General features: G+C 45.9%; 1 protein-coding gene and 1 long non-coding RNA gene across 2 annotated transcripts in view; both read right to left on the reverse strand.

The window, feature by feature from the left end:
- Nucleotides 1-25,810, reverse strand: part of YWHAG (tyrosine 3-monooxygenase/tryptophan 5-monooxygenase activation protein gamma) — a 42,385-nt gene that overhangs the window by 10,931 nt on the left and 5,644 nt on the right. The window lies entirely within an intron of this gene.
- On the reverse strand, nucleotides 4,675-8,515 carry LOC142819271 (uncharacterized). Its single transcript, XR_012897102.1, has 2 exons — nucleotides 5,646-8,515; nucleotides 4,675-5,507 (listed from the first exon to the last, which is right to left on the reverse strand). It is a non-coding gene; the product is annotated as an uncharacterized LOC142819271 (long non-coding RNA).

Below are 25,810 nucleotides of genomic sequence, written 5' to 3' on the forward strand. Positions count from 1 at the left end.
TTAATCTGGCAGGGACAGTCAGGGTTTCTACTCCCCCCCCCACCCACCAGCAGAAAGCCTGGCCTGGTGCTGCAGCTGCACTGGTCTCCCTGCTGCATGGAGAGGGGTGGGGGACGGAGCTCTCCACCCCACCCTAAGGAACAAGAGCATGCTTCCTGGAGGCTTTCCCTGCTGCAGCAGGGTGCCAAGCCAGGTAAGCGTCCCCCCTCATGCCCAGACCCTGCACCCAAATCTTCCTCACTGCCCTCCCTCTGCCAGGACCCTGCATTCCCAGCTTGCTCTGACACCCTGCCCCGAGACCCTCCTCTACCCTTCCTCCTGGCCAAGCACATAACCTTATTTAGTATTTGTTTATTATTACTACTAGTCAATTAGCCCATCATAAGACAGGATTTTCAGGTCTCTCCTCCACGTCTTCTCTCCCGAGCCTCCAGTCTCTCGCTCTCTCTCCCCCCTCCTCCACCTGCTTCCCCCCCTCTCTCTCAGGTCTCCTCCGCCTCCTGCTTCTGTCTCTTCCCCTTCTTGCCTCTCACTCAGGGGACCGCGGAGCCAAAATGACCGTTTGGGCTTTGCACTCCCCATGCTGCATGGGGGGCATGGATCCCAAACGGTCACTTGCGCTGCTTGCTCCCACGTGGCGGCGTGGCTGAGCAGCACAGAAGTCAGCCGAGTGCCACAGCGGGAGGTGAAGGGGGCGGTGACATTCACAGCTGGGGACAGGGCCTGGAGCCGCTGTCACACCGCACATCACTGCCTTGCCCCCCTTCGTCTCCCACCGTGGCACTCTGCTGACTTCTGCACCGCTCAGCCGGGCCACCATGGGGGAGCAAGCGGCGCAAGCGGCCGTTTGGGCCCCGTACTCTCCATACAGCACAGGCCCCCCAGAACGTTTTCAGACCCCCAGGTCCGGTGGTTTTGGTTTTGGGGGTTTTTTGTTTTTGTTTTTTGGCTTGAAAAGTTCTCCCTGGGGGCTGCTTTTCCCCCCCCCCCCCCCAAAATCATCCTTGGTGTTCCCCATGAAAAAAAAATTGTTTGATGTTCCTCAGTCTTAAAAAGTTTAAGAAACACTGTTCCATGGCATGGTCTTCCACTCTGTTTTACTTGGCTATTCCATGGAATTCTAGGTTTAATGCTGTTCCCACTCCTATACAACCTAACATGCTCTACCACAGCCAGGATTTACAATTCTCCACTGATTTGCATTTCCACCATGTTTCAGTAACACTTTATGTCAAGGTTCCTTTCCATTATATCACGTTCTAGCTCCCTTTTTTGCTTCTAAGCTTCTTGTTTATGCAATAGTTTATTTCCAATGTAAAAAAGAAGTGTTTTGGGTGGAAGGGTTGGATCCATCTTCCCATGTGGAGCAGTAAGTGGCTTTGCAGTATATTTAAGAATTTCTTCTAACCAGTAACAGAAGTGCCCATCTGTCGCCCGGACATGTCATCTCAGGAGGTATGCTGCCTACCAGGGGCCCGTATCCAAGACGGTACGGAGGCATTGTTGAGGATTATCCAGCCCTCTGACTACTACCCTATGCTACTCATCCATATGGGCACTAATGATACTGTGAGGTGTAACACTGAGCAGATCAAGAGTGACTACAGGGTTCTGGGAGTACGGGTGAAGGAGTTTGGAGTGCAGGTGGTATTCTCTTCAATCCTTCCTGTCAAAAGTCGGGGTCCAGGCAGAGACAGGTGCATCCTGGAGATGAGTGCCTGACTGCGAAGATGGTGTCGCCAGGAGGGCTTTGGTTTCCTCGACCATGGGATGCTATTCCAGGAAGGACTGCTAAGCAGGGATGGCATTCACCTTTCGAGGAAGGGGAAGACCATATTTGGATACAGACTGGCTAACCTAGTGAGGAAGGCTTTAAACTAGGTTTGATGGGGACAGGTGACCAAAGCCCACAGGTAAGTGAAGAACATGGAGACTCAAGAGAGGGGTCGGAAATGGGAGGGAGGGTGGGTTATAATAGCAGAGAGAAAGGAGCGACAAGGCAGAACTGGGAGACAAGATCAAATCAGTACCTTAGATGCCTATATACAAATGCAAGAAGTATGGGTAATAAGCAGGAAGAACAGGAAGTGCTAATAAATAAATACAACCATGACATCACTGGCACCACAGAGACTTGGTGGGATAATATTCATGACTGAAATATTGGTACAGAAGGGTACAGCTAACTCAGGAAGGACAGGCGGGACACACACACACACACACACACACACACACACACACACTCTCATAAAAAAATGGAAACTAGGACAAATTACGAAGGATGAATATAGGCAAACAATACAGGAATGCAGGGGCAAGATTAGAAAAGCAAAGGCACAAAAGCTCAAACTAGCTACAGGTATAAAGGGAAACAAGATGACATTCTATAATTATATTAGAAGCAAGAGGAAGACCAAGGACAGGGTAGGCCCATTGCTCAGTGAGGAGGGAGAAACAGTAACTGGAAATGGCAGAGGTGCTTAATGACATCTTTGTTTTGGTTTTCACCAAGAAGTCTGATAAAGGAATGCCTAAGGAATGCCTAACAGTGAATGCTAGTGGGAAGGGAGTAGGTTTAGAAAATAAAATAAAAAAACAAGTTAAAAATCACTTAGAAAAGTTAAATGTCTGCAAGTCACCGGGGCCTGATGAAATGCATCCTAGAATACCTCCTCTATCAGTTCCTTGAGTATCTGAACCTTTAGCTATCATCTTTGGTAAATCATGAAAGACAGGAGAGATTCTAGAAGACTGGAAAAGGGCAAATATAGTGCCCATTCATAAAAAGGGAAATAAGAACAACCCAGGAAACTACAGACCAGTCTAACTTCTGTGCCAGGAAAGATAATGGAGCAAGTAATTAAGGAAATCTACAAATACTTGGAAGATAATAAGGTGAAAGGGAACAGCCAGCATGGATTTGTAAAGAACAAATCATGTCAGACCAATCTGATATCCTATCAAAGAAAGCTAACGAGTCTTGTGGATAAAGGAGAAGCAGTGGACATGGTATACCTAGACTTTAGTAAGGCATTTGATACCGTCTTGCATGATGTTCTTATCAATAAACTAGGCATATACAACTTAGACGGGGTTACTATAAGGTGGGTGCATAACTGGCTGGATAACTGTTCTCAGAGTAGTTAACGGTTCATAATCCTGCTAGAAAGGTATAACAAGTGGGGTTCCGCAGGGATCTGTTTTGGGACTGGTTCTGTTCAATATCTTCAACTATTTAAATATCGGCATAGAGAGTATGCTTATTAAGTCTGCAGAGGATACCAAGCTAGGAGGTGTTGCAACTGCTTTGGCGGACAGTGTCATAATTCAAAATGATCTGGACAAATTGGAGAAATGGTCTGAGGTAAACAGGATAAAGTTTAATAAGGACAAATGCAAAGTGCTCCACTTAGGAAGGAACAATCAGTTTCACACATACAGAATGGGAAGCGACTGTCTAGGAAGGAATACTGCAGAAACGGATCTAGGGGTTATAGTGGACCACAAGCTAAATGAGTCAACAGTGTGATGCTGTTGCAAAAAAAGCAAACATGATTCTAGTATGCATTAACAGTTGTGTTGTGAGCAAGCACAAGTCATTCTTCTCTTCTACTCTGCACTGATTAGGCCTCAGCCTAATTAGCTGATTAGTTGGGAGTACTGTGTCCAGTTCTGGGTACCACATTTCAAGAAAGATGGAGAAATTGGAGAAGGCCCAGAGAAGAGCAACAAGAAGGATTAAAGGTCTAGAGAACATGACCTATGAAGGAAGACTGAAAGAATTGGGCTTGTTTAGTTTGGAAAAAGAGAAGATTGAGGGGAGACATGATAGCGGTTTTCAGGTATCTAAAAGAGTGTCACAAGGAGGAGGGAGAAAAATTGTTCTTCCTGGCCTCTGAGGATAGAACAAGAAGCAATGGGCTTAAACTGCAGCAAGAGAGGTTTAGGTTGGATATTAGAAAAAAGTTCCTAACTCCCAGGGTGGTTAAACACTGGAATAAATTGCCATGGGAGGTTGTGGAATCTCCATCTCTGGAAATATTTAAGAGTAGATTAGATAGATGTCTATCAAGGATGGTCTAGACCATGGGTTCCCAAACTGGGGGGCACCAAGAAATTCGGGGGGCACAAGGTGACCCCCCCCCCGGTCAATCCCCTCCTTAAGTTTTGCTGCTATTTTTGGTTTTTGACCCTGGTCAGGTTTTTTTTGCGCGCTCAACAAGTTTTTGCAAGGGGGGGCTGAGGGTTTCTCAAAAATCAAAAAAACAGGGGAGTGCGGCTGAAAAGTTTGGAAACCACTGGTCTAGACAGTACTGGGTCCTGCCATGAGGGCAGGGGACTGGACTCGATGACCTCTCAAGGTCCCTTCCAGTCCTAGTATTCTACGATCAGGAAGAGAGACAAAATGCTAATGGTGGCCAGAGATTTCAAAGATCTAAATAGAGCTCAGTTTTGGAGGGAATTCTTATGACAGCTGAATCTGTTTTTCACTATGGTCATTGGCAATTAAAACATTTTTAATATCTGGGTCTAGCAGGAAGTTTTCAGTATTCTACTGGCCTTTTCTTCTAGGTGTCTCAAGCACCCAAGAATACAATTGTCGTTTCATCTTTAGCGTTTGATATGAAGTTAGATCAGTTCTTATAGCCTAGCATTTTATCTTTTGAGTTTCAGAACTCTGTACTGAAGGAGGTATACCTTTTAAAAACAACTCCAAGTCTAGCCAGTTTCAAGACACTTGTTAAAAGGAGCAAGATATTTGTTAAGAGGAGATTCAGGCTACCTGAGGCATGCCAAGTTTCTTCCCTGTTGCTGTATTGGACCTCTACATAAATAAAGGAAACTGACTGATTATACATAGGGCACTAGCAAAGGCCCCAAAATAAGCTTCAAAGGCTGAGAACAGAATCTAATCTTAGTACATGTATACTTTATACACATATAGCCCCTGACAGTCAATAGTCTCATCTGTCCAAAAGCAATTTGTACATACAGACCAAGCAGCAAGTCAGGCTTTTCTTACAGCTGAATGTCATGGGAGCACAAGGCTCAGCCCCATCAACTGCTTACAAATGCCTTCATCCCTCCCTGAGTAACAAGCAGCCCTTTCTAGTTAATTTTGGGGTTCCCCCCCAAAGCTGTGACAGAGAAAGACTGATAGCTGGTAAAACCTTCCATTCCCATGTCTCCTCATCCCTATCACAAGCAGTCTCCAAATTATCTTGTAACCAAAAACTTTTCTTCACTCACAATCAGATGTGGACAGTTATTTAATTTGTAACGCAAATTGGACACAGGCTGAATGAATAGCACTTGCCTGCACATGTGCCTTTTGAGATGTTTGACCCACTAGCTCTTTTCGTATCATTATTCCACCCCTTTCACAATCTTGTAACATCATGGAATCTAAAAATCTTCATTCGATGAGCATGTCAGGGTATTTAAGGCTGCTAAATTCCACACATGATCTTGATCTTCAGTTCTACCACATTCAAGTGATTGTCCACCTAACAGTAAATGTTCACGATTAGCAATATGAGTAAAATTGTCCTAGAAAGCTTTCATCCTAAAAAACTTATATGGATGTATTTCTACCTTGTTTTGTAGTCTTAAAAAGGTATAAAGGAACTTCTCTGCCTTCTTACCAATTAGTTTTCCCCAGAAGTTCTTCTACCCATGTACAGTTGAGTGTGGTTTCTTCCTGACAGCTGAAGGAGACAGAACTAAATCTAATCACATCATTCCCTGTATATAAAAAGGGCTTCCCATTGAAGACTCCACTAGGTGTCTATAGAAGGTGGCTCATCTGTACCCTTGTCCACTAGCTGGAAAGAAAGAAGGACGTAGTTATTGATTCCCAGATTTAGCCATCATGAAACACATGCCTGCCTCAGCATGTTTACACTTAAGGCAACAGCAAGTCTAGAGCACCTAGTCTCATTACAAACTAACCAGTGCTTAACTTGCATAACTGATGCATCAAGGCTAGAGTTAAGCATATAAAAAAATTCCTTGAACCTCAGCACTTAATTGCTTGAGCTTGTTACAAATTAAACACTGAAGCCAACCCATACTTCTGTGTATAATGGTATCTTCCATCAGATCAGTAGCAGTTCTTATAATAATGTACTGTAGCGGTTTCTCCAAGAGTTTGAAAAAATTATATCTACTAAGGCCACATCCACACGACAGACAATACTTCACCATAGCTACAGTAACTCAACTACACTGGTACAATCCCTTAGTGCAGACAGCCTATGGAAACACATGGGATTTCCCTGTTGCTGTGGAAACACTACCTCCCAGTGCAACAGTAGCTAAGTCAATGGCAGCATGGAGGATAGGTTGATGGCCATTAAAGATGGTGAGGGACACAATCCCATATTGGGGTATCCCTAAACATCTGCTAGAATCCACCAGGACTAGATGACAGATGATGGATCACTTAAACAGCCCTGTCCTGTTCACACCCTTCAAAGAATCTGGCACCAGCCACTGTCGGCTTCTAGGATACTGATGTAGACAAACCATTGATCTGACAAGCATGGCTGATCTTAAAGAGTATCTCACTGATTTAGCTAAGTTTACACTGGGGGTTAGGCCAGCATAACTACGGTGCTTGGGATGTCGATTTTTTACATCACAGCTGTGTTGACCTAAGTGTTCAACATAGACCTGGGCTACGATGGAAGCAAGTGAGAGTACAGGAGCAGCCACCTGGAGATAAACCCAGTATGTGTATGTCTAGACTACACGCTTTTGTCGACAATGAGCGTCTAGACTACATCCAGTTCTGTTGACAAAGCAAGCCACTTTGTCGACGTGACAATGTAGACGCAAAGGACAGTGTAGATGCAACAACACCTTCTGTCGACAGAACTCTGTCAACAAAAGGCGTTATTCCTCACAGAATGAGGTTTACAGCCATTGACAAAACTGCTGAGTTCTGTCGACATGATGTTGACAGAACTCAGCGGCAGTGTAGACGCAGGTATAGTTTTGTCGACAAAACCCTGTAGTCTAGACACACCTATGAATCCTGTTAATCTACCTTCCTCTTCTCATTTCAGAACTTCACTTCTGGCTCATACATGTAAGTCTGAAGTTGTTTCAATTTACTGGGCTATTTCCATCTTAATTTCCCCCCTGCTCACTCTGTTAATCTTTTCTTCATTCTGGCACGTGATACTTTTGCTACCTTGTTATCATGCTATTGAAAATAGGCCAGCTTGCCACCAGCAGGATAGAAAACAGGCAACTCCTGTAAGTTTGCCTCAGTTGTTCCTGCTTGGGAAAGCCACTGTTAGGATAACTGACAAATGACTGCCGCACCAGAATGAAAAAGGAGACACCTCCTCCATGCAAGTACACACTAATTTTGTAACTGTTTTGTGCTGACACTCAGGCCTCGGCAGGCAGCTCTCCCACAAGAAAAATCAAGGCAGGGCTTTGAAAGTTAGTTTAAAAGTGTCCTCCAACATTTTTACACCCAAGAGAACTTTTTTAATTGAAGGGAAACCCAGGATCTACCTGGACCCTTTCCCTCAGGCCCTCCCCCACTGATTCAGATGGGACAGGGGTTGGGGTTCAGGAGGCGGCATAGGCTCTGAGCTTGGCCTGAGGGAGCTCCAGGCTGAGCCTGGGGCAGGGTTGCAGGAGGGGAAAGGAGTACTGGCTCTGGGAGAAGGCTCAGGACTGAAGCAGGGACTTTGGGTGCAGGAGATGGTTCAGGGAGAGGGGTTGGGGGGGCTGGTCCCTGGTTGGTAGCTCCCAACTGGCAGCACAGTGAGGCTAAGACAGGTTCCCTGCCTGCCCTGGCCCCAAGCCACTCTCAGAAGGGGCCAACATGCCCCTGTGGCCCTTGGGGGGAGGGGGGCATGGCTCCATGCACTACTCCTCTTTGCAAGGGCCATGCCCTTAGCTCCCTTTGTATGGGAATGGGGAACACTGCCCAGTGGGAGCTGTGGGGGGAAGGGGGATGCTTGCAGGCTGAAGCAGCTCACCAAGACCTTTGCATCTCCCTCCCCTCCCGGGCTGCAGCCCCGCTCCTCCAGAGATCAATCAATTGGGAGTCTCCCCAGGATTGACCAATTGATTGTAATCGACTAGATGGTGACCACTAGTTTAAAACATAAGTTATATATAATTTAACTGCTTAAAGAAAAGCTGAGTCAGATGTTCGTTCAAGGTATGAACAAACAAGCTTTATAAACTTGAACAAAATTGAAACTATTTTACTAAATTAACTAATAGGTCCTCTGAAAAGCTTGTTTCTTTGGGGGGAAGGGAAGGAAAGAGAGCAGGTTCTCCACTAGTATGAAGCAGGAGTTTGGCTCCAAGACTGACAGAGGTACAGGCAGTCCCCGAGTTACGCGGATCCGACTTATGTCGGATCCGCAGTTACGAACGGGGCCCTCCCTCTCCCTGGTCTCCAGCAGACCAGGGAGAGGAAGCAAAGCGGCGGAACACGCAGGCAGCGGACAGCCCAGACGCGTCTGGGCTGTCAGCTGGCCGCGTGTTCCGCCGCTTTGCTCCCCGTCCCCCTGGTGCAGACCAGGGGGACGGGGAGCAAAGCAGAGCAAAGCCACGGAGCCCGAGGGCACCAGGATAGCCACGGCGCGTCTGGGCTGTCCCGCTGCCCCCGTGCTCCGCGGCTTTGCTCCGGATGCCTGTGGTACAGCAGCTGGGGCGCTGCCGGTTGGTCCCATAGCACCGCTCTGGGTGCAACTGGACCAACCCAGCAGCACCCCAGCTGCTCTGCCCCAGGTGTCCCCAAGTCAGCCGCTGCTGAAACTGACCAGTGGCTGACTACAGGAAGCCCCTGCCCCGGGCTTCCTGGAATCAGCTGCTGATCAGTTTCAGCAGTGGCTGAATCTGGACGCCAGTTCCGACTTACATACAGATTCAACTTAAGAACAAACCTATAGTCCCTATCTTGTACGTAACCCAGGGACTGCCTGTACTTTATTCTACTCTGGCTACTACACTGAGAAAAGGGAAGTGAAAAATATGCTGAAAGGAAGAAGTATTGAAGCCTTTGGATTTCTGTTCTGCAACCACAGGACATCAGGACCTACATTAGATGACAGTTTCAAATGGGTTAGCAATGGTCTGACAAATACAGGTATGACTGGAAGTTCATTAAGTTTATTCTGTCTCAAGTCTTCAGGATCTAGTCTAGTACTGAGTATTTTTAAACACTTTAGACCAAGCCATTAACTCCAATTCTTGAACACTTCAAGTACAGAGGAAATCAGTGAAGTAACTCTGCTTAAGTGCATTTGTGCTTTATTGATGTTAAAGTCTATAACTGGCAAATTTTAGCCAACTGAACATGGCACTAGAGCAGCAGTTTTCAAACATTTTAGGCTGCATACCTCTTTCCACATAATGTGCTCTACTACGTTCCCCCATATGAGATACATATTTTATGAACCTAAGGTAAGACTGACAAGTCTTTTACTATATATTTGAAAGAGGGAGCCTATCCAATAACTTCTCCTAAATGGTAAGTGCTAGCACCACCAACTTTGGTATACAGTAGGGATGTTACAATGTGTGTATCAGGTAAATGTGTAACTGCTGAAAATTTCATTGGTTACACATGGGGAAGTCCTGCAGAGCCAGCAGTGCAGAGGGATCAGGTGTGCACAGGGAACCCTTTTAAGCCAGCTCTCCATGTGTACTGGCTCTGTGGAGCTGCATCTCCCCCCACATCAGAGGCAACAGCATGGGGGAGGGGCAGGTGCTTGTGGGGAACCAGCTTATAAGAGCTCCCTGGGCTCACCAGCTCCCACTTGCCCTGCTCGTGCTGCTGGGTGGGGCTAGGAGGCAGGAAGAACCTGCCTGTAATGCTGAAGGTTAATCATTTACACTACCATATCCCTAGTATATAGCATCCTGTTATCATAATTTAAGGTAAGGGTTTGGTTGTGCCTTGAATGGGATTCTTCTGAAAACCATACAGAAGAGAATCACCAGGCAAGTGAAAGGGCTAGGAATGCCCCAGTCCCAAGCTTCCCAGCCCCTTGCCCCAGACTCCCTTTGGGGAGAGAGAGAGACAGACCGACCTAAAATTCTGCCCGCTCTCTGCCCACCCCAACTGATTCCAATTTGTACAGGAATGTTGCTGACTGTTCCTTTGTCAGGGAGCAAGGAAAAGTGCAGAGTTTGCTCCATTCCTTACTCCGGCTTGGGAGCACAAGGGGCAGGCAAACCCAGACCCACCACACCTGGGGAATATGCACCCTACTTGGATATGCCCACTGGAGCAGCAGGCGCCATGGCCAGGTGCTTGTCAGAGCCTTTGGCCATTATCTTTGAAAACTCGTGGGGATCGGAAGAGATCTCGGATGATTGGAAAAAGGCAAATGTAGTGACCATCTTTTTTTTTTTTTTTTTTTTTTTTTTTTTTTTAAAGGACAATCCAGGGAACTACACACCAGTCAGCTTTATCTCACTCTCGAGAAAAATCATGGAGAGGATCCTCAAGGAATCCATTTTGAAGCACTTGGAAGAGGGGAAGTGATCAGGAATAGTCAACATGGATTCACTAAGGGCAAGTCTTGCCTGACCAATCTGATTAGCTTCTATGATGAAGCAACTGGCTCTGTGGATATGGGGAAGTCAGTGGATGTGATATACCTTGACTTCAGCAATGCTTTTGATATGTGTCCCACAATATTCTTGCCAGCAAGTTAAGGGAGTATGGATTCAATAAATGGACTGTAAGATGGATAGAAAGCTAGCTAGAATGTCTGGCTCTAGGGGCAGTGATCAACGGCTCAATATCAGGTTGGCAGTCGGTTTCTAGTGGAGTGCCTCAAGGATCAATTCTAGGACTGGTTTTGTTCAACATCTTTATTAATTACCTGGATGAGGGGATGGATTGCACCCTCAGCAAGTTTGCAGAGGACACTAAGCTAGGGGAGAGGTAAATACGCTGGAGGGCAGAGATAGGGTCCAGTGTGACCTAGACAGATTAGAGGATTGGGCCAAAAGAAATCTGATGAGATCCAACAAGTGCAGAGTCCTGCCCTTGGGATGGAAGAATCCAAGCATTGTTACAGGCTGGGGACCAACTGGCTAAGTAGCAGTTCTGCAGAAAAGGACCTGGGGATTACAGTGGATGAGAAGCTGGATTGAGTCAACAGTGTGCCCTTGTAGCCAAGAAGGCTAATGGCATATTAGGTTGCATTAGGAGGAGCACTGCCAGCAGATCTAGAGAAGTGATTATTCCCCTTTATTCAGCTTGGGTGAGGCCACATCTGGAGTAGTGTGTCCAGTTCTGGGCCCCCCACTATAGAAAGTATGTGGACACATTGGAGAGGGTCCAGCAGAAGGCAACAAAAATGAATGGGGGCTGGAGCACATGACCTAGGAGTAGAAACTGAAGGATTTGGGTTTGTTTAGTCTGCAGAAGAGGGGGGGAGGGGAGGAGAAGAGATTTGATAGCCTTCAACTTCCTGAAGGGAGGTTCCAAAGAGGATGGAGGGCAGTAGTGACAGAGGGCAGAACAAGGAGCAATGGTCTCAAGTTACAGTAGGAGAGGTCTAGGTTGGATATTAGAAAAAACTATTTTACTAAGAGGGTGGTGAAGTACTGGAATGGGTTACCTAGGGAGGTGGTGGAATCTCCATCCTTAGAGGATTTAAAGTCTCAGCTGGATTTAGTTGGGATTGGTCCTGCCTTGGGCAAGGGGCTGGACTTGATGACCACCTGAGTTCTCTTCCAGCTCTACAACTGTAGGGCGGAGCTAGTCCTCTCTCCTCCGTGCAGCCTGCATACTGAACTCCTCATCTCCAGCCTCACACCAGAGCAATGATTCAAAGGACACACATGCATTTTCATTTTATTTTCCAAACAAAAAAAGGACCTGAGCAACACCAAGTAAAACTTCTAGTACTAAATGACATGTGTTATCTGCCATTACAAAATTTTTCTTGTATGCTCCCTGATGAGAGCTCGCATACCGCAGTTTGAAAAACCACGGTACTAGGGAAAGTCATTCCCACAACAGCTCTGCCACTCATTCACTGCTTCACTTTACTTTTCTATCCTACCCTAGCTGAAAATGTATGAAATAGGAACAGCCCCCCCAACAGGAGAGCACAGTATTGTTCAGCACTTTGAATAGAGCAGAATATACATACTGCACTTAATTTGACCATTCCTTCTCATTAGCAACTAGATTCTTGTCATGCTTAACAGAGCAGAAGACAAATAAATGCACTGTCATCACAGACACAGCTAAGACCAGCTACATTATGGCACCAATTGTATCTGGTATTACTTGAAATGAGTGCTAGTACTGTTCCTCCCATCATATATATAGTAGCCCAGTGTCTGTAACACTGATGTAACCCCTGGCTGTGTACGTAAGCACCCCGCCCTCCTTCCCCTTCTGCTGTGGCACTCAGATGATCAGCTGGGCCCCGGTAGGGGAGCAAGTGGCGGCAAGCGGCCATTTGGGGTCCGCGCTCCTTATGGATAGGAAGCGCGGACCCCAAAAGGCCGCTTGCCACCGCTTGCTCACCCACCAGAGCCTGGCTAAGGGGCGCAGCACTCAACGCCACAGCAGGATGGGAAGGGGGAGCGGTGATGTACATCAGCGCCTCGCCCCCTTTCCACTCCCTTCATGGCAGCTGGGCTGAGTGTTGTGCACTCAGCCAAGCCACCGCGGGGGAGGAGGGGCAAGGCAGGGCGCTGACGTACATGGCCAGGGAGCGGGGCTGTGTATGTCACTGTCCCCCCTTCCCTTCCTGCTCTGGCGCTCAGCTGAGTGCTGCGCCCCTCTGCCGGTGGAGCCAGCAGTGCAAGGGGCTGTTTGGGCTCTGCGGCGGGAGGGGAAGGCAGGGTGGTGACGTACATGGCTCTGCCCCCGGCCGTGTACATCACCCGCCCCCCCCTTTCTGTCAGCAGCCAGGCTGAGCAGGCAACACTCAGCCGAGCGCCACGGCGGAGGGAAGGGAAAGAGGGGCAGGGAGAGACGGAGGGGAGAGAGGCAGGAGGAGGAGGAGGAGGAGGAGAGAAAGGGAGAGTGAGAGGCAGGAGGGGGAAGCAGTAGGGGAGAGAGAGAGGGAGAGGAGAGAGAGAGAGAGAGAGAGACAGAGAGACACGGAGCGAGCGCGCTCAGGGGAGAAGACCTGAAAATCCCATCTTATGACGGGCTAATTGGCTTGTCTTTCAAGAAAGGAGATTTATAGTTTAAAGCATTCAGATTAAAAATTTACCCACTTTTAAAACTGCTAGTTTAGATTAGGCCCGGACCCCTTTTAAACCAAGCCTTTTCTGATGAGGGTTCCATTGCCAGTTCTTGTCCTTACACACACACACACACACACACACACACACACACACACAGAGTCCCTAACTTGTCTGACAATTTCACAAAAAAATCCACCTCATACTCCTTTCAAGTAGGCAAATTATAAGGTTTTGTAATTTGCACTTTGTTACTTTCTAAGGTACTTAATGTGTACTACACCTACCACCTACTTTACACTTGTGCTCCTCCACGGTAGTGTTTTTGTGGTTGTGCCTGCAGCAGCATGCAGTCAGACAGGACTGAATGAGGATTTTATGCAAACCCTGCTGCAGTAAATCAGAACTCCCACTCCCAGTTCTTCACTGCCTAGTATACCATTCACATCTGTGCAGTTGTTGTAAAATGCTACCAAATTACCATGGTACAAACCTCCTTAGCACAGGTTCAAATACATTCTGCATAGTGTCTTAGAAATGCTTAAGTGGAATTAATTTACTCTTAAATCAGTCCTCTGACATCTGATCTATGCACAAGACTATGTAGAGAATCTTGCACAGCCATTCTTCTGGACATGTTTGTGTCCATTTACCGTTTTTTTCCTGCAGCTTAGTCTTATTTTACACAATGAAAGAGGCAAGGGTTCAACTGTTCTTAAGTAGGAGGATGATTCTCTCAAGCTTCAGTATTGTTTAAAAAGAATGGGGGTGATCTGGACAATTGAGCGCCCACTGGTCCCTTGTTCAAATCAAGCTTAAGGGCTTGTCTCCAATATGCTGGGAATTGATGCTGCAGTGACTGATTCACCAGCCTTTGATTTATTGTCTGCGCTTAGATTCAATAAATCAATGTCTGAGGACTCTCCCTATCCTTTCAGCTGCTTGATGCCACTGTCATAGTTTTAGCTTTGAAACAGTCATGCACCACTTATGATAGCAGGTTGTAGCTTTCCCAGTAGAGAGTTTTAAAAAGCCAGTATACACCAATTAGACATAAAAGCTCTATGTCCTCAGTGTTCAGAAGTCAAGAGTTGGTTCTCTGATTAGTGCAACATGAGTTGTAATTCATAAGAGTTAGTTTTAATACTGTAGTGAAGTGTAAGCCTCAGAAGGATTAACAGCTGCAAGTTAGCAGGGATGTCTTTAAAAAAAGTCTTATATTATGTTCACTTTCCGAATTCCTCAGATTAGTCTCAAATGTATGCTTTGCTGTTCACACGAAACATCGTAATATATACCGGGAACTATATCAAAATATTTAGTGATCCTCACTCATGCAAAAAGCACAAGTAATCAGACATATCACCCCATTAAGCTTCCATACTTGTTAGCCATCAGGAGGCAAGAATGGGCAATACAAAGGTGGTGATGCGCAACCATTTCCTCTAGGTCCCATTGGCCTCTTTGTTGTTCCCTGCCAACGAGAGCGGCAATCACCCACACCTGTGGAGGCGCATGCAAATATAGCAGCAGTGGACCGCCATGGCTAGCTCTGGGAACTGGATCCGGCCCATGCGCCAGCATTTGCCCAAGCTGGTTCTAATGCTAGAGCTACTAAAAGGCAACAATTTCATGTATACTAGGGCAGCTCCACCATACCAGTCAGTAAAAGACAGTGGCACATAAGTGTCAAGGCACATTGCAAAGACAACTGAACTGTCGTGAAGAGAACTGCAGTCTAAATTTTTAAAAGCCTTAAGGAGCCACCGAATGTTGATAAACCATTTGCTTTCTGCCTCATCACCACCCCAAGGCAGACATCCAATTCAAGCATTTCAGTGAGGACATCAGCTCAGTACAAATATATGCAATGACTCAGTATGCAGTTGTTGATAGTAACTTTGGAGAGAGTCAGTGAAATCCTTACTTGCGGATAGTTTATCCAGTTCCCCCCTCTCCCCCCTCCGCCCGCCCCCGTAAGAGACCTTTTACCTTTAAGACTTTTTAAGGAAGTAAATCAGTGGTTTTGAAAATGCCATACTAAGACCACTCTTGTTGCAACTACTCATTTATGTTGAGTTATTTTAGAAGTCATTTGATATAATGAACTATTTTTCATACCGCCGATTACACTTACCAGCCAAAAAGGCAATACAAAAGCAGGGAGGGAGGGAGGGGCATGCTAATTAGTCCAAAAATAATTTTAACTAAAGAAGTTAAGCAATTATGAATTTCTTCAGCAAGAATAAGCCAGTATGTGCAGGGAAAGCACTCCTTAAAGAAGTTAGTTGCATAGTCACTATTCAGCTGGTTTGTGTCCCAAATGCATATTTATGAAATCCACCCGTTCCACAATGTGAACATTCAATCACTGTTCAGAGTGTGGAGGAGGGGGCTCATACACATGGTCTTGGCCAGGCTTTAGACCAAGGGTCTCAAACTCAAAGCCTGCAGGCCATCTATTGCCCAAGTAGTTCCACAATCCAGCCCACATGGGGTTGCAGGCACAAGTCACACAACCCAAATCCCGCCAGAGGAGGGGACTGCTGACCTGCTTGGAGGATCTGAGGACTAGCACTGGCTCTAAGGTAAAGTGAGTTTGAGACCGCTGGTCTACACCAATTACTATATTCATATTGACACCGGAAAAATGTGACAGCCACAATCAGGTTTAAAACTAAGAATGTAAAAGTCCCAGTTAACTGGTTAAATGGTTAGTTGACCTAATACTTAACCAATAAACTGATTAAGCTGTATCCGGGCTAAGCAGCACTCTAGCCCAGCTGGAGCAGCCCTCAGCCTGCAGGGCTCCCAGCTCCCATGCTGGGGTTGCCACCAGCTCCCAGCCCCCACTGGCTTACCAGTTCTGGTTAACCGGTAAGCATCACCTGTTAGGATTATGGTTACCAGTTAACCAATTAACCTTTCACTTCTCTATTCAAAACACCCTGAAACTATAACATGCAGAAGTACAGCAGAATTCCATTCTTAATTTCGATTGCCTTCAAGCTTTGCATAAGTTACGCGTTATCCCCTCTATCAACAACAAGTCTTACTTGGGGTCTCAGACAGAAGGAGCAGGGCTGGGACTAGCCTCCCCTTCAGCACTGGTCAAAGTGCACCGCCCAGGGGCTCTGGCAGTAATTTAAGAGCCCGGTGCTGTTGCTCTCCCCCGAGCCCTGCCATCAGCAGGCCTGCAACAGTCATTTTTCATCAAGATGCCCATGAGCTGAAAGCAATGCAGCCCAGTCAGAAACAGGAATGTTAATAAATATCCAGTTAAACCATTACCCAGGAAGCATAATCTTTAACGGGTGCCACTCACCGGGTAACAATTCACTGGTACCCATAAGCAGCCCAGCAACAGCGGAGGGTTGCTCCAGCCCCGCAAGCAGGGCTGCAGGCTCCCAGCACATGCAAGCTGGGAGCCAGCAGCCACATGGGGGAGGAAGGGAGTAGAAGTAGTAGTTGCAGCAGCCAGGCTGCTGTTTTAGCCTGATCCCCAGTGGGTGGGGGAGGGGAGCCCTACTCCAGCCCTGTTATAGCAGTCCCACCACCCATCCCCCCCCAATCCATTAAACACGGAACAGGATTTTGCATCCCTAGTTAGAATCCCTGTGTCAATATTCACGTTTGCTCAGCTAGCCTTCTTTTGAAGAGATCAACAGCCTTACTTAGGATGAAATGACAGCCCACCAAGTAGTCCCTACTCCACACTAACAGTTGTACACAAGCATCTAAGGGTTAATCTGACACTTGCTAAAGCTAAAGGCTAGAAATCAAGAGCATAGCCACATGACATGATGACCAAAACAGGAAGCTAACAATGACTAACATGCTTCCTCAATCTTTTTAGAGCCTCAGTGTGAAAATCTGAGTACTTTACACTTGAGAATATTACCGGTTCTGTCCAAACCCAAGTAACTCAAAGAATGTTGCCTGATTTAGGGAAGGAGAGAATCCTTAAGATACCAAGTTTAAAAATTAAACTGATAGTTTTAGGCTTTTCCCCAAAGCCTTTATGGAAGTATACTCCTTGCAGACAGAACAAGGTTCTGTCTATCCATGCTTGTCTGGAATCATTAACAATTTCCTTTGCCTGTTAACTCTCTAAAGTGGTTTTATTGCCTTGAGACAATTAGTTTGTTTATATGAAGCACATCAACTCCTTTGATAAAGTGGCACAATAAAGTATCAAGTCTTGAAAATCTTTTGTTCACAGCAAGTAACATATGCTCCCCCAGCCATGAGCGGTAGAGCAGTCTGAGCTTGAAACAAACACTGTCATAGTCAGTTTCACTACTCAAGGGAACAGCCCTAAAGCTGACCCATTCATTTCATTCAAGTTCTAATCTTTCACTTTAAGAGAAAGATCTAAGAGGAGTCTCTCCAATCCCCACCCCCATTCCAATACACCAAGTAGCAAAAGAATGTGTTGTCTGTTCAATTATTTGGCATTAATCAAGGACTCTCAATATTGCTGTTTTATTCAAAAATGCTATTAGACTATTAACAGTTGTGGTGAAACTGACCAGCATTGAGCCATTTTCACACTGCTGCATTTAAGGAAAGCTGTGCATGGCAGCAGGCTCTGAAGACATCCAAAAATACACAGGCAGGGAGAAAGACATGAAAGTCCAGGTAAAGTAGCTTTCTGAAAAGGAAAAAAGCAGAAAGACTGGGAAAGCAGTGAGACCCCCCTAGTGCAGTGTTTCCCAGTTTTATTTGGCCACAGAACCCTTTTAAACCCGAAAAAAATTTGCAGAATCCTTAACAACAGTCATATGGAGCTGAAAAAAGTAGACCACAAATAAGTAAGGATAATAATAAACAAATGCTAAACAGGGTCATGAGAATACCACTTAGTTTAATTGCACATATTTAAAAACAAAAATCACATTTAATGTGTACAAAAAAATTTAAATAAAGTGTTATTGTAATGGAATTCTCACGGAACCCTTATTTTCCGCGGAACACCATTTGGGAAACACTGCCCTAGTGCAATGGTTTCCAATTTTTTTACGTGAAGATCACTTTTTGAATTTAAGGGCAACCCAGGAGTTACACCGCCTGTTTATAACCACGGAGGTGAAAGCAAGAGAGGCCTGCTAACAGTCACTTGCTATGGTATTTACAGCGTAGGTAGGAACTGAGTAGCCTGATGACAGACAAGCCAGTAGTGGAGGAGAGAGGTCTTCTTGCCAAAGAAGAGTGGCAGTTGGGGAGCCAAAATGCCTAAGAGAAAGAGTCCTGCTCCTAGCAGTTGAGCCCAGAACAAACTGGATTCTTTCCCTTGTCCCATCTGAAATCACCAAGGCCTAACAAGCAGGGCCCACAGACTAATAGGAGTAGCCACCTTCCTATACCTAGAATAGTGAACATTAAGTCTTTCACCAGGATACTGGGCTTAGCCTTTAATGCCTCCACTGGCAACTGATAACATCTCTAGAAGTCACCATCCACAGTGTCTGTTTCATAGTTTGAGAAGCCCGTTTGGCCAAAAGCCAAAGAGCAAAATGAAGTCCTGAGTTTAAGCCACATAGGACAAATTAACAGTAGCAGTAAAAGGTGTCAAATAATGTAGGTTATAATATAGCATGGAAACTCAACAGGATGCGTTTTAGTGGTTAATTGGCACTGGGTTTTCTGTTTAATAGTCTGTGTAGAAAGAGAAATTGCACAAGGAATTGTAATCAATTTAAGATTGGTTTATAGTGGTTTGTGGAGCTGAATGTTGAAGGGTGTATTTCTTGTTGAAATTCACTTAATCTCTGCTGTAACTTCACAGGTTTGGAATATGAACCACTGTCACCAGTGCAGCAGCCAGGGCTATGGCAAGGACAAAAAGGGCTTGAGGGGGAGTGCAACATCCAGCTGACCTGTAACAGGCTCTAAGAATGAGCCACCTCAGCTCCATCTTTGGATAGTCAATTGTCTAACGAGCTGGGCAGCAGTTTATTAGGTCCAGGAGCTCCTTATCTAATTAAGGCTTATGAGAGCCCTAGAGCAGAGCAGTTCCTCTTCAGGAGCACTGGTTAGAAAGCTACTTTCGTGTCTCCCTGGAGAACAGAGGTGCAAGGACAGAACAGTCCAAAGACAGAAGGTGCACCCACGGCAAAGGACCAAGGCAGTCCAGGAAAATGCAATTGACATTGGACACCCTCCTCACCATGTGATTCTAGGGAATTGCTCAGCAAAGAACCCACTGTTGGGGGAAGACTGGCATGTGGCTGAATGCCCAGATGGAATCTGGCCTGAGTGTGATCCTGGGTGGTTCACTGTAATTAGAGTCAATGAGAAAAGACTTTAGTTGTGTGTTGTCTTTAGCAGAAAAAGATGAAGTCATCTAAACAGGGTATTTTAACCCTAGAAAGCATGCTCGGATTTGTTTATACCCAAGTGAAAAAACTGAGGCAGGGCTCACCTCAAGCCCACACCTGACTTCTGGTGATTCTACACACAGGGTCTATTCCCCAAGAATGACTTTATATGAATGTCATGGCCAAGCTGGAAGGAGTCTCCTGCTCTTGTAAACTAGAAGTGTAGCTTGCTCCAGCACGTCCTAAAGCAGTGGTCACCAACTAGTAGATCGGGACCTATCGGTAGATCTTGGAGCCTGACAGATGATCCTGACTGGTTTGGCCAGGAAGCTCAAGTGCTGGCACTTCCAGCTACACCTCCACCTTCTCGTGCTGCTCCTGCTCTCTGGGCAGGGTCTGGGAGGGAAAAGGGGGTACTGATGTACTCCTTCTCCCCACTCCTGTACCCCATCTCCACACAGAGAGAAAGGAAGGGAGGGAGCAAGCTTGGCAATGCAAAACACTGTCTCACACTCTGTGCGTATCTGTCACTCACAAACACACAGTCCTTCACTCTCCTCTCCTGACCCAACACATACCTGGGGGGTGGTTGTTACTTCTGTTACTGCTTGCAAACTGGGTTATTTTTGGTTTTTTGACTGATCTGTCCATTTCATAATTTTCCTTTTCTCTTATGCGTAAATTTAATTCGAGTAGTGAGTTCTTAAAATGTCTAATGTCATGGCTGGAGCAATTATCCCTGTGGTAACTGCCGTCCCTGAAAGTGGCTAGCATGTCCCTGAAGCCCCTGAGAGGCAGAGCAGGGGGTCTCCACATGCTATCCTTGCCTGCAGACACCATTCCTGCAACTCCCATTGATCAATAATGGGGAACCATGGCCAGCAGAAGCTGCGAGCTCAGTACCTATAGATGAGGGGCAGCACATGGCACTATGGAGCCCTGCTGTACATGCCAGCTGCTTTCAGGAGTGATCCAGGGCAGGAGTAAGCCTGCCTTAACCCCACTGCTCCTGCACCCAACAACCTGCCCAGATGTGAGTCCCTCTGCATGCAAACTCCTTTCCAGAGCTTGCACCCTGAAACCCCTCCTACACACCAATCCCCTGCCCTGGGCTAAGCCTGGAGCCTCTCCCACACTCCAAATCCCTTGGCTCAAGACCATAGCCTGCACCCAATCCCCTACCCCAATCTGGTGAAAGTGAGTGAGGATGAGGGAGAAAGAGGGATAGAACTGAGCAGGGTGAGGCCTTGGAGCAGGGGCGGAGCAGGGGCAGGGCCTCAAAGAAGGAGTAGGAAGGAAGTGGGGTAAGGGTTTGTGGTAGATCTTACATTGCACTTAAATTGAAAACGTGATCTTGTGGTTAAAAAGGTTGGAGAACACAGTCCTAAAGCTATATTCTGCTCACTTTGATAGAGTCCCTCCTCATTCTTATATGCAATCACCACCAATAGCTCCTGACTAACTGCAGGTCTCTTATCTAAGCCAACATTACTTACACCTAATCCTGCCATGCTAGGTTAGTGTTATTCAGCTTCAAGATCTATGTACCTTCTAACTATTCATTTTTTTATAGTATTACTGTATTGGCTAAGCCACTCATACTGAAGTGCTGCTAAGTATGGTAAACAGGTATATATTTCAAAGACAAATCCAGTGTGCTTCGGTCTTGCAAATAAATCTGAAGATTTTCCCGTATATGTTAAACAACCAAAATCAGGGGAGTTCTGTTGGAAGGTAAGCAAGTGAAGACGATTTGGCTGCTGAAGGTGATAGCCAGTGTAACTTGTATTTTTAGAGAGCTATCCTGCTCCCGTGTTATTTACACAGTGGTGTGACAGTGTATAAGTTCAAACAGTTAACCAAGGAGTCTGGGCTACACCCAAGGCCCACCCCCACCTTGCCTTTTAGATTAAAAGGAGGCCCCCCCATGGCACTGCTAACTGATTTAGAGGCAGCCATGTGAGAGGGGGAGGCACATGCAGGAGCTAGTAGCCAAGGAGAGCAGTTACACATTTACAAAAAAAATGCATTTTAATATTCCTAGTGTGTGCTTTCCTGCTCTGTAAAATGAGCAGTGGGTGTGTCATCAAAAACCTTTAGCACACCTTAAAGAGAACATGAACATGAGCAAAATTAAAGTAACTACCACCCTAGTACGTTTCTCTCCCCCAGAGTTGTGTTCTAAAGCAAACATCTTGGCTGACCATAGGGATTTTAAATCTGAAAGTCTGTCTTGACCTGAACTTTCAAGCAGAGTTGTAACAACCACATCATCCATGGACTGATCACAGAGATTATCACTAACCTGTTAGTTGTATTTACCTTTTTTAATGTCAGAGCACAAGAGTAAGACTACCTCTTACTGACAGTGAGATGATCTATGGCTATTGGACAGTCTTGTTTATTTTTGGAGGACTTGGTCTAAGATAAAGCAAATAAACCATTTGTTGGATTATAGAGTACTGAGTTTGAGCAGCCTTGCCTGCTTTTCCAAGTTACAAAATCTCTCAACTGTACCAAGTGCCTACACAAGTGTTTTTAGTCCCTTGAATAACATTAACCAATTAAAACAAATGGTCTGGTAGCACTTTATAATAGACTAACAAAACATGTAGCTGGTATCATGAGCTTTTGTGGGCACAGCCCACTTCAGATGACCAGAGTTTGTCTTCTTCAGATGTCCAGTCATCTGAAGTGGCCTGTGCCCACAAAAGCTCATGATACTAGCTACACGTTTTGTTAGTCTATAAAGTGCTACCAGACCATTTGTCCCTTCCCCCATACAGACTAACTTGGCTGCCCCCAAAGCTTATTAACCAATTAGCCAATCCAGTCCAGATACATGATCCCGCCCCCCTGTCAGTCTCTCATTAGTATTACAAATTTAATTACAAAAAAAGAGATCAGGAAGAGATTACAGTTACAGCATACCTTTCCACAGATTCCACCGCAGTCTCAATTCCTGCAGCTGCATGAGATAGGTAGCCAAACATTAAGGAAGTGATTTTTCTTCATTTTTAGCTAGGTTAGTAAAATTATGCTTCACACACTTAATGCTGCTGCCCAATTTGCCACAACATCCAATACTGGCTTTTCATAAAAAATTAAGTAGCTATGCCATAGCATTTCGAGTCAGTGTTCCATGACCCCCTGTTGCCTTGCATTATTTCACTTCAGCAAACAGAAAAAGGATGGGAGCAGAAATTCAAAAGGATTCAGAGAAACAAGACAGCAGCACAAAAATTAAGCCTTAAGAGAAGCTAACAGTTTGCAACAAGTGGGAGTGTTCGCATATCAGGCTCAGGAGCTTCGCATCTTGTCAAGTTTAACTATTTGTAAGCGCCTTCTTAAGGCTCATAGCAACCTCACTCATTTAAGATGCATGATCTCTGAAAGACCTTTCTTATGGCAGACAAGAACCCAGCATCAGTATCACCCCAGCAAAAGAGTCACAAGAGAATTTTCAAAGTTGCAGAATTTGGAGAAAGGGTCCTTAACATTAGTTCACTCACTGGTGAACGATCCACACCAAACAATGGGGACACCAGGTGTAGAAGACAAATGGTATTCAAGAAAGTCTTACACACTAGTGTAGGTGGACATGCGCTAAGGTCATGGGGAAGAGTTTTAACACAGAGAACCTGAAATATTGGTATTGGTCCTGCCTTGGGCAGGGGGCTGGACTTGACCTCCTGAGGTCTCTTCCAGCTCTATGATTTTATATGCTCCTTACACCTGTGAAAACATAAGAACAGCCAGGCTGGGTCAGACCAAAGGTCCACCTAACCCAGTATCCTGTCTGCAGACAGTGGCCAATACCAGATGCCCCAGAGGGAAGGAACACAAGTAATCCTCACGTGATCCTTCTCCTGTCATCCATTTCCAGACAAAACAACTTTGGTGCTTTCACATGTAAGACTAACTACACAACCATAATGGTTAGAGTCCTCTAGAATTCATATTAAGACTATTTGCTCTGTACTTTAACCTTAATTCTGCCCTTAGTGCCTATGCATTATAATAATCTTACTACTTGACTACACATTAGTAGATGCTCCTCTGTCCTGATATAAAGAACAGTTGCTACTTCACTCCAGTTTATCCTCTGCAACCACTTCCCCTCTGACTTCCCTACTTCTCATTATGGCTAAAATCACCTCCCCCACCTTTCACTTCCCTTCAGTTTGAGGAAGGCACAAATATAAAAATTAGTCGCCCTCAAGTCCAGGCCCTGCACAATTCCACTTGACATATTTCCTCTAGTTTTCTCCTTCCCCATGCCTACCAAGTACAGATGAAAGACCCAAATTAATCAATTAACCACTTAAACATTATGTTAACCCAACATTTAACTGGTTAATTAAGTGGGATCCCAGGAAGGGGAACCAAGCCTGGCTGGAGCAATGCTCCACCTGTGGCAGGCTGGAGAACTTGTTAACCGTTACCCAGTAAGCATCATCACGTAAGAGTGATGCTTACCGGGTAACTGATTATCTGTTCCCATCCCTACCACCAACTCATTCCTGCCTAGTCATTCCTTTCATCTCTCACCCACACTTATGTTTTTCCACATTGACCCTTGGAACTGGAACAGCCTATATTAGTCAACTATTCTTAACTATACCTCTGTAGATTTTTGCTCTTCAGTGAGATCTTTCAATAAGCCAAACATTTTGTAATACAATTAATATTTGAGATCTTAAGAACCAGTGAGAAGCTAGCAAACTAGTACAGGTTGCAGATCCGAAAACTGGCACACTCCGGTCCGGCAACATCCCTGGTTCAGCAAGGACCACAGATGTGTTAGTGGACCAGAGAGCCCAGGAGCCTATGGGATGGAGGGCCAGCTGGGGGTGGGAGCAACAGGATCAGCAGCCTGGGGCCAAGGCCCTGCAGCCGCCCCAGCAGTCCCACAGCATGCAGGGCCAGAGCCTTGTGACAGGAGCAAGAGGGCAGGTCATCCAGGGAGCTAGCAGCAGCTAGGCAAGAGGTGGGGAGGCAGGATGCCTGCTAGGGCACCCTACCCACAGCAGGCAATAGGCTTGCGGGCTGGCAGCAGGTAGGGACGTAATAGTGTAGTCAATTAATCAATTAGCAAAAATGCTATAGAATACATGCATTTCCTCCCACCACCCCCGTAAGTTTTTTAGCAGACTGGCCAGCACCCAGCTCAGTCCTAGCTTACATCAGGTCTGGGACCTACCCCTGCTGTGGCTCTTCATTTAAAGTGTATTAGAAGCCAGGCAGCCCAACTCATTTCTGGCTTGTACTGGGTATGGCAGCTCAGATGCTCCCATAGACAGGGGCTGCTGTGCACCAGCTCCCACTTGGCACCCCATGCTGCTGCCTCTTAACACAGTGGCTGCCGGCCCTGCCCTCAGGGACTATAGAATAGTTGACTAACCAATACAAATCCATGTGGTTATGTGACTATTCAATTAACCAATATTTAACATCCCTAGGGGTAGGGGATCTCCCCAGTTTGGCAAATTCATTCGGGACCAGTCAGAGTCCAACAGCGCCAGACCAGGGAGGTCCAACCTATACAGCAGAAATTGGTACAAGGCCCTCCCAAGAACATATTTATTATGACCTCCCCTCTCACTGTAGGCTATTAGTGTTCTATTCTTAATTCAGTAGAGAGATTCTATGCTTCAAGCAGAAGTCTAATATTTATGTATTTGTATAATGCACTATGTTATTACTAATAGGTTATTACTAATCTATTGCTACAGCTCAACAAAATTCACTCTATTTTGATCAATTTCATGGGCATAGCCTCTTAATCATAAGTTTCATTTATTTTAGCTATTTAAATCTGAAGTTTCATGGGTAATTTTAGGTGTCCTGACACAAAAAGGAAGGGAGGGCATCACATTTATTGTAGGTGGGTTGCTGTATTGCTACCCTTTCTTCTGCATGGCTGCTGGCTGCAGCACTGCTTTCAGAGCTGGGAAGCTGGAGAGCTGCAGCTATTGGCTGCGAGCCCAGCTCAAAGGGCAGAGCCTCTGCCAGCAGCAATGAAGAAATAATGATGTCACAGTATGGTATGAACCTAAAACAGCCCAATTGCTGGTCCACGAACCACTGGCTACCAAGCTACAGGGGCTGCCTAAGCTGAAGCCAGCTATTCACTATGGCTCAGGTCCTGCATGGCAGAGGCGACAGCAGGAGGCGGAGCAGGAAGCATCTCTTCTCTCCTCCCCCCCCCCCCCCCCGCTTGGGGAGGGAGGAGGCGTGAAGGAGGAGGGAGCACTAGGGATGTTAAATATCAGTTAATTGAAAAG

Source organism: Pelodiscus sinensis, chromosome 21, assembly GCF_049634645.1.
Source record: "Pelodiscus sinensis isolate JC-2024 chromosome 21, ASM4963464v1, whole genome shotgun sequence".
Taxonomy (NCBI): domain Eukaryota; kingdom Metazoa; phylum Chordata; order Testudines; family Trionychidae; genus Pelodiscus; species Pelodiscus sinensis.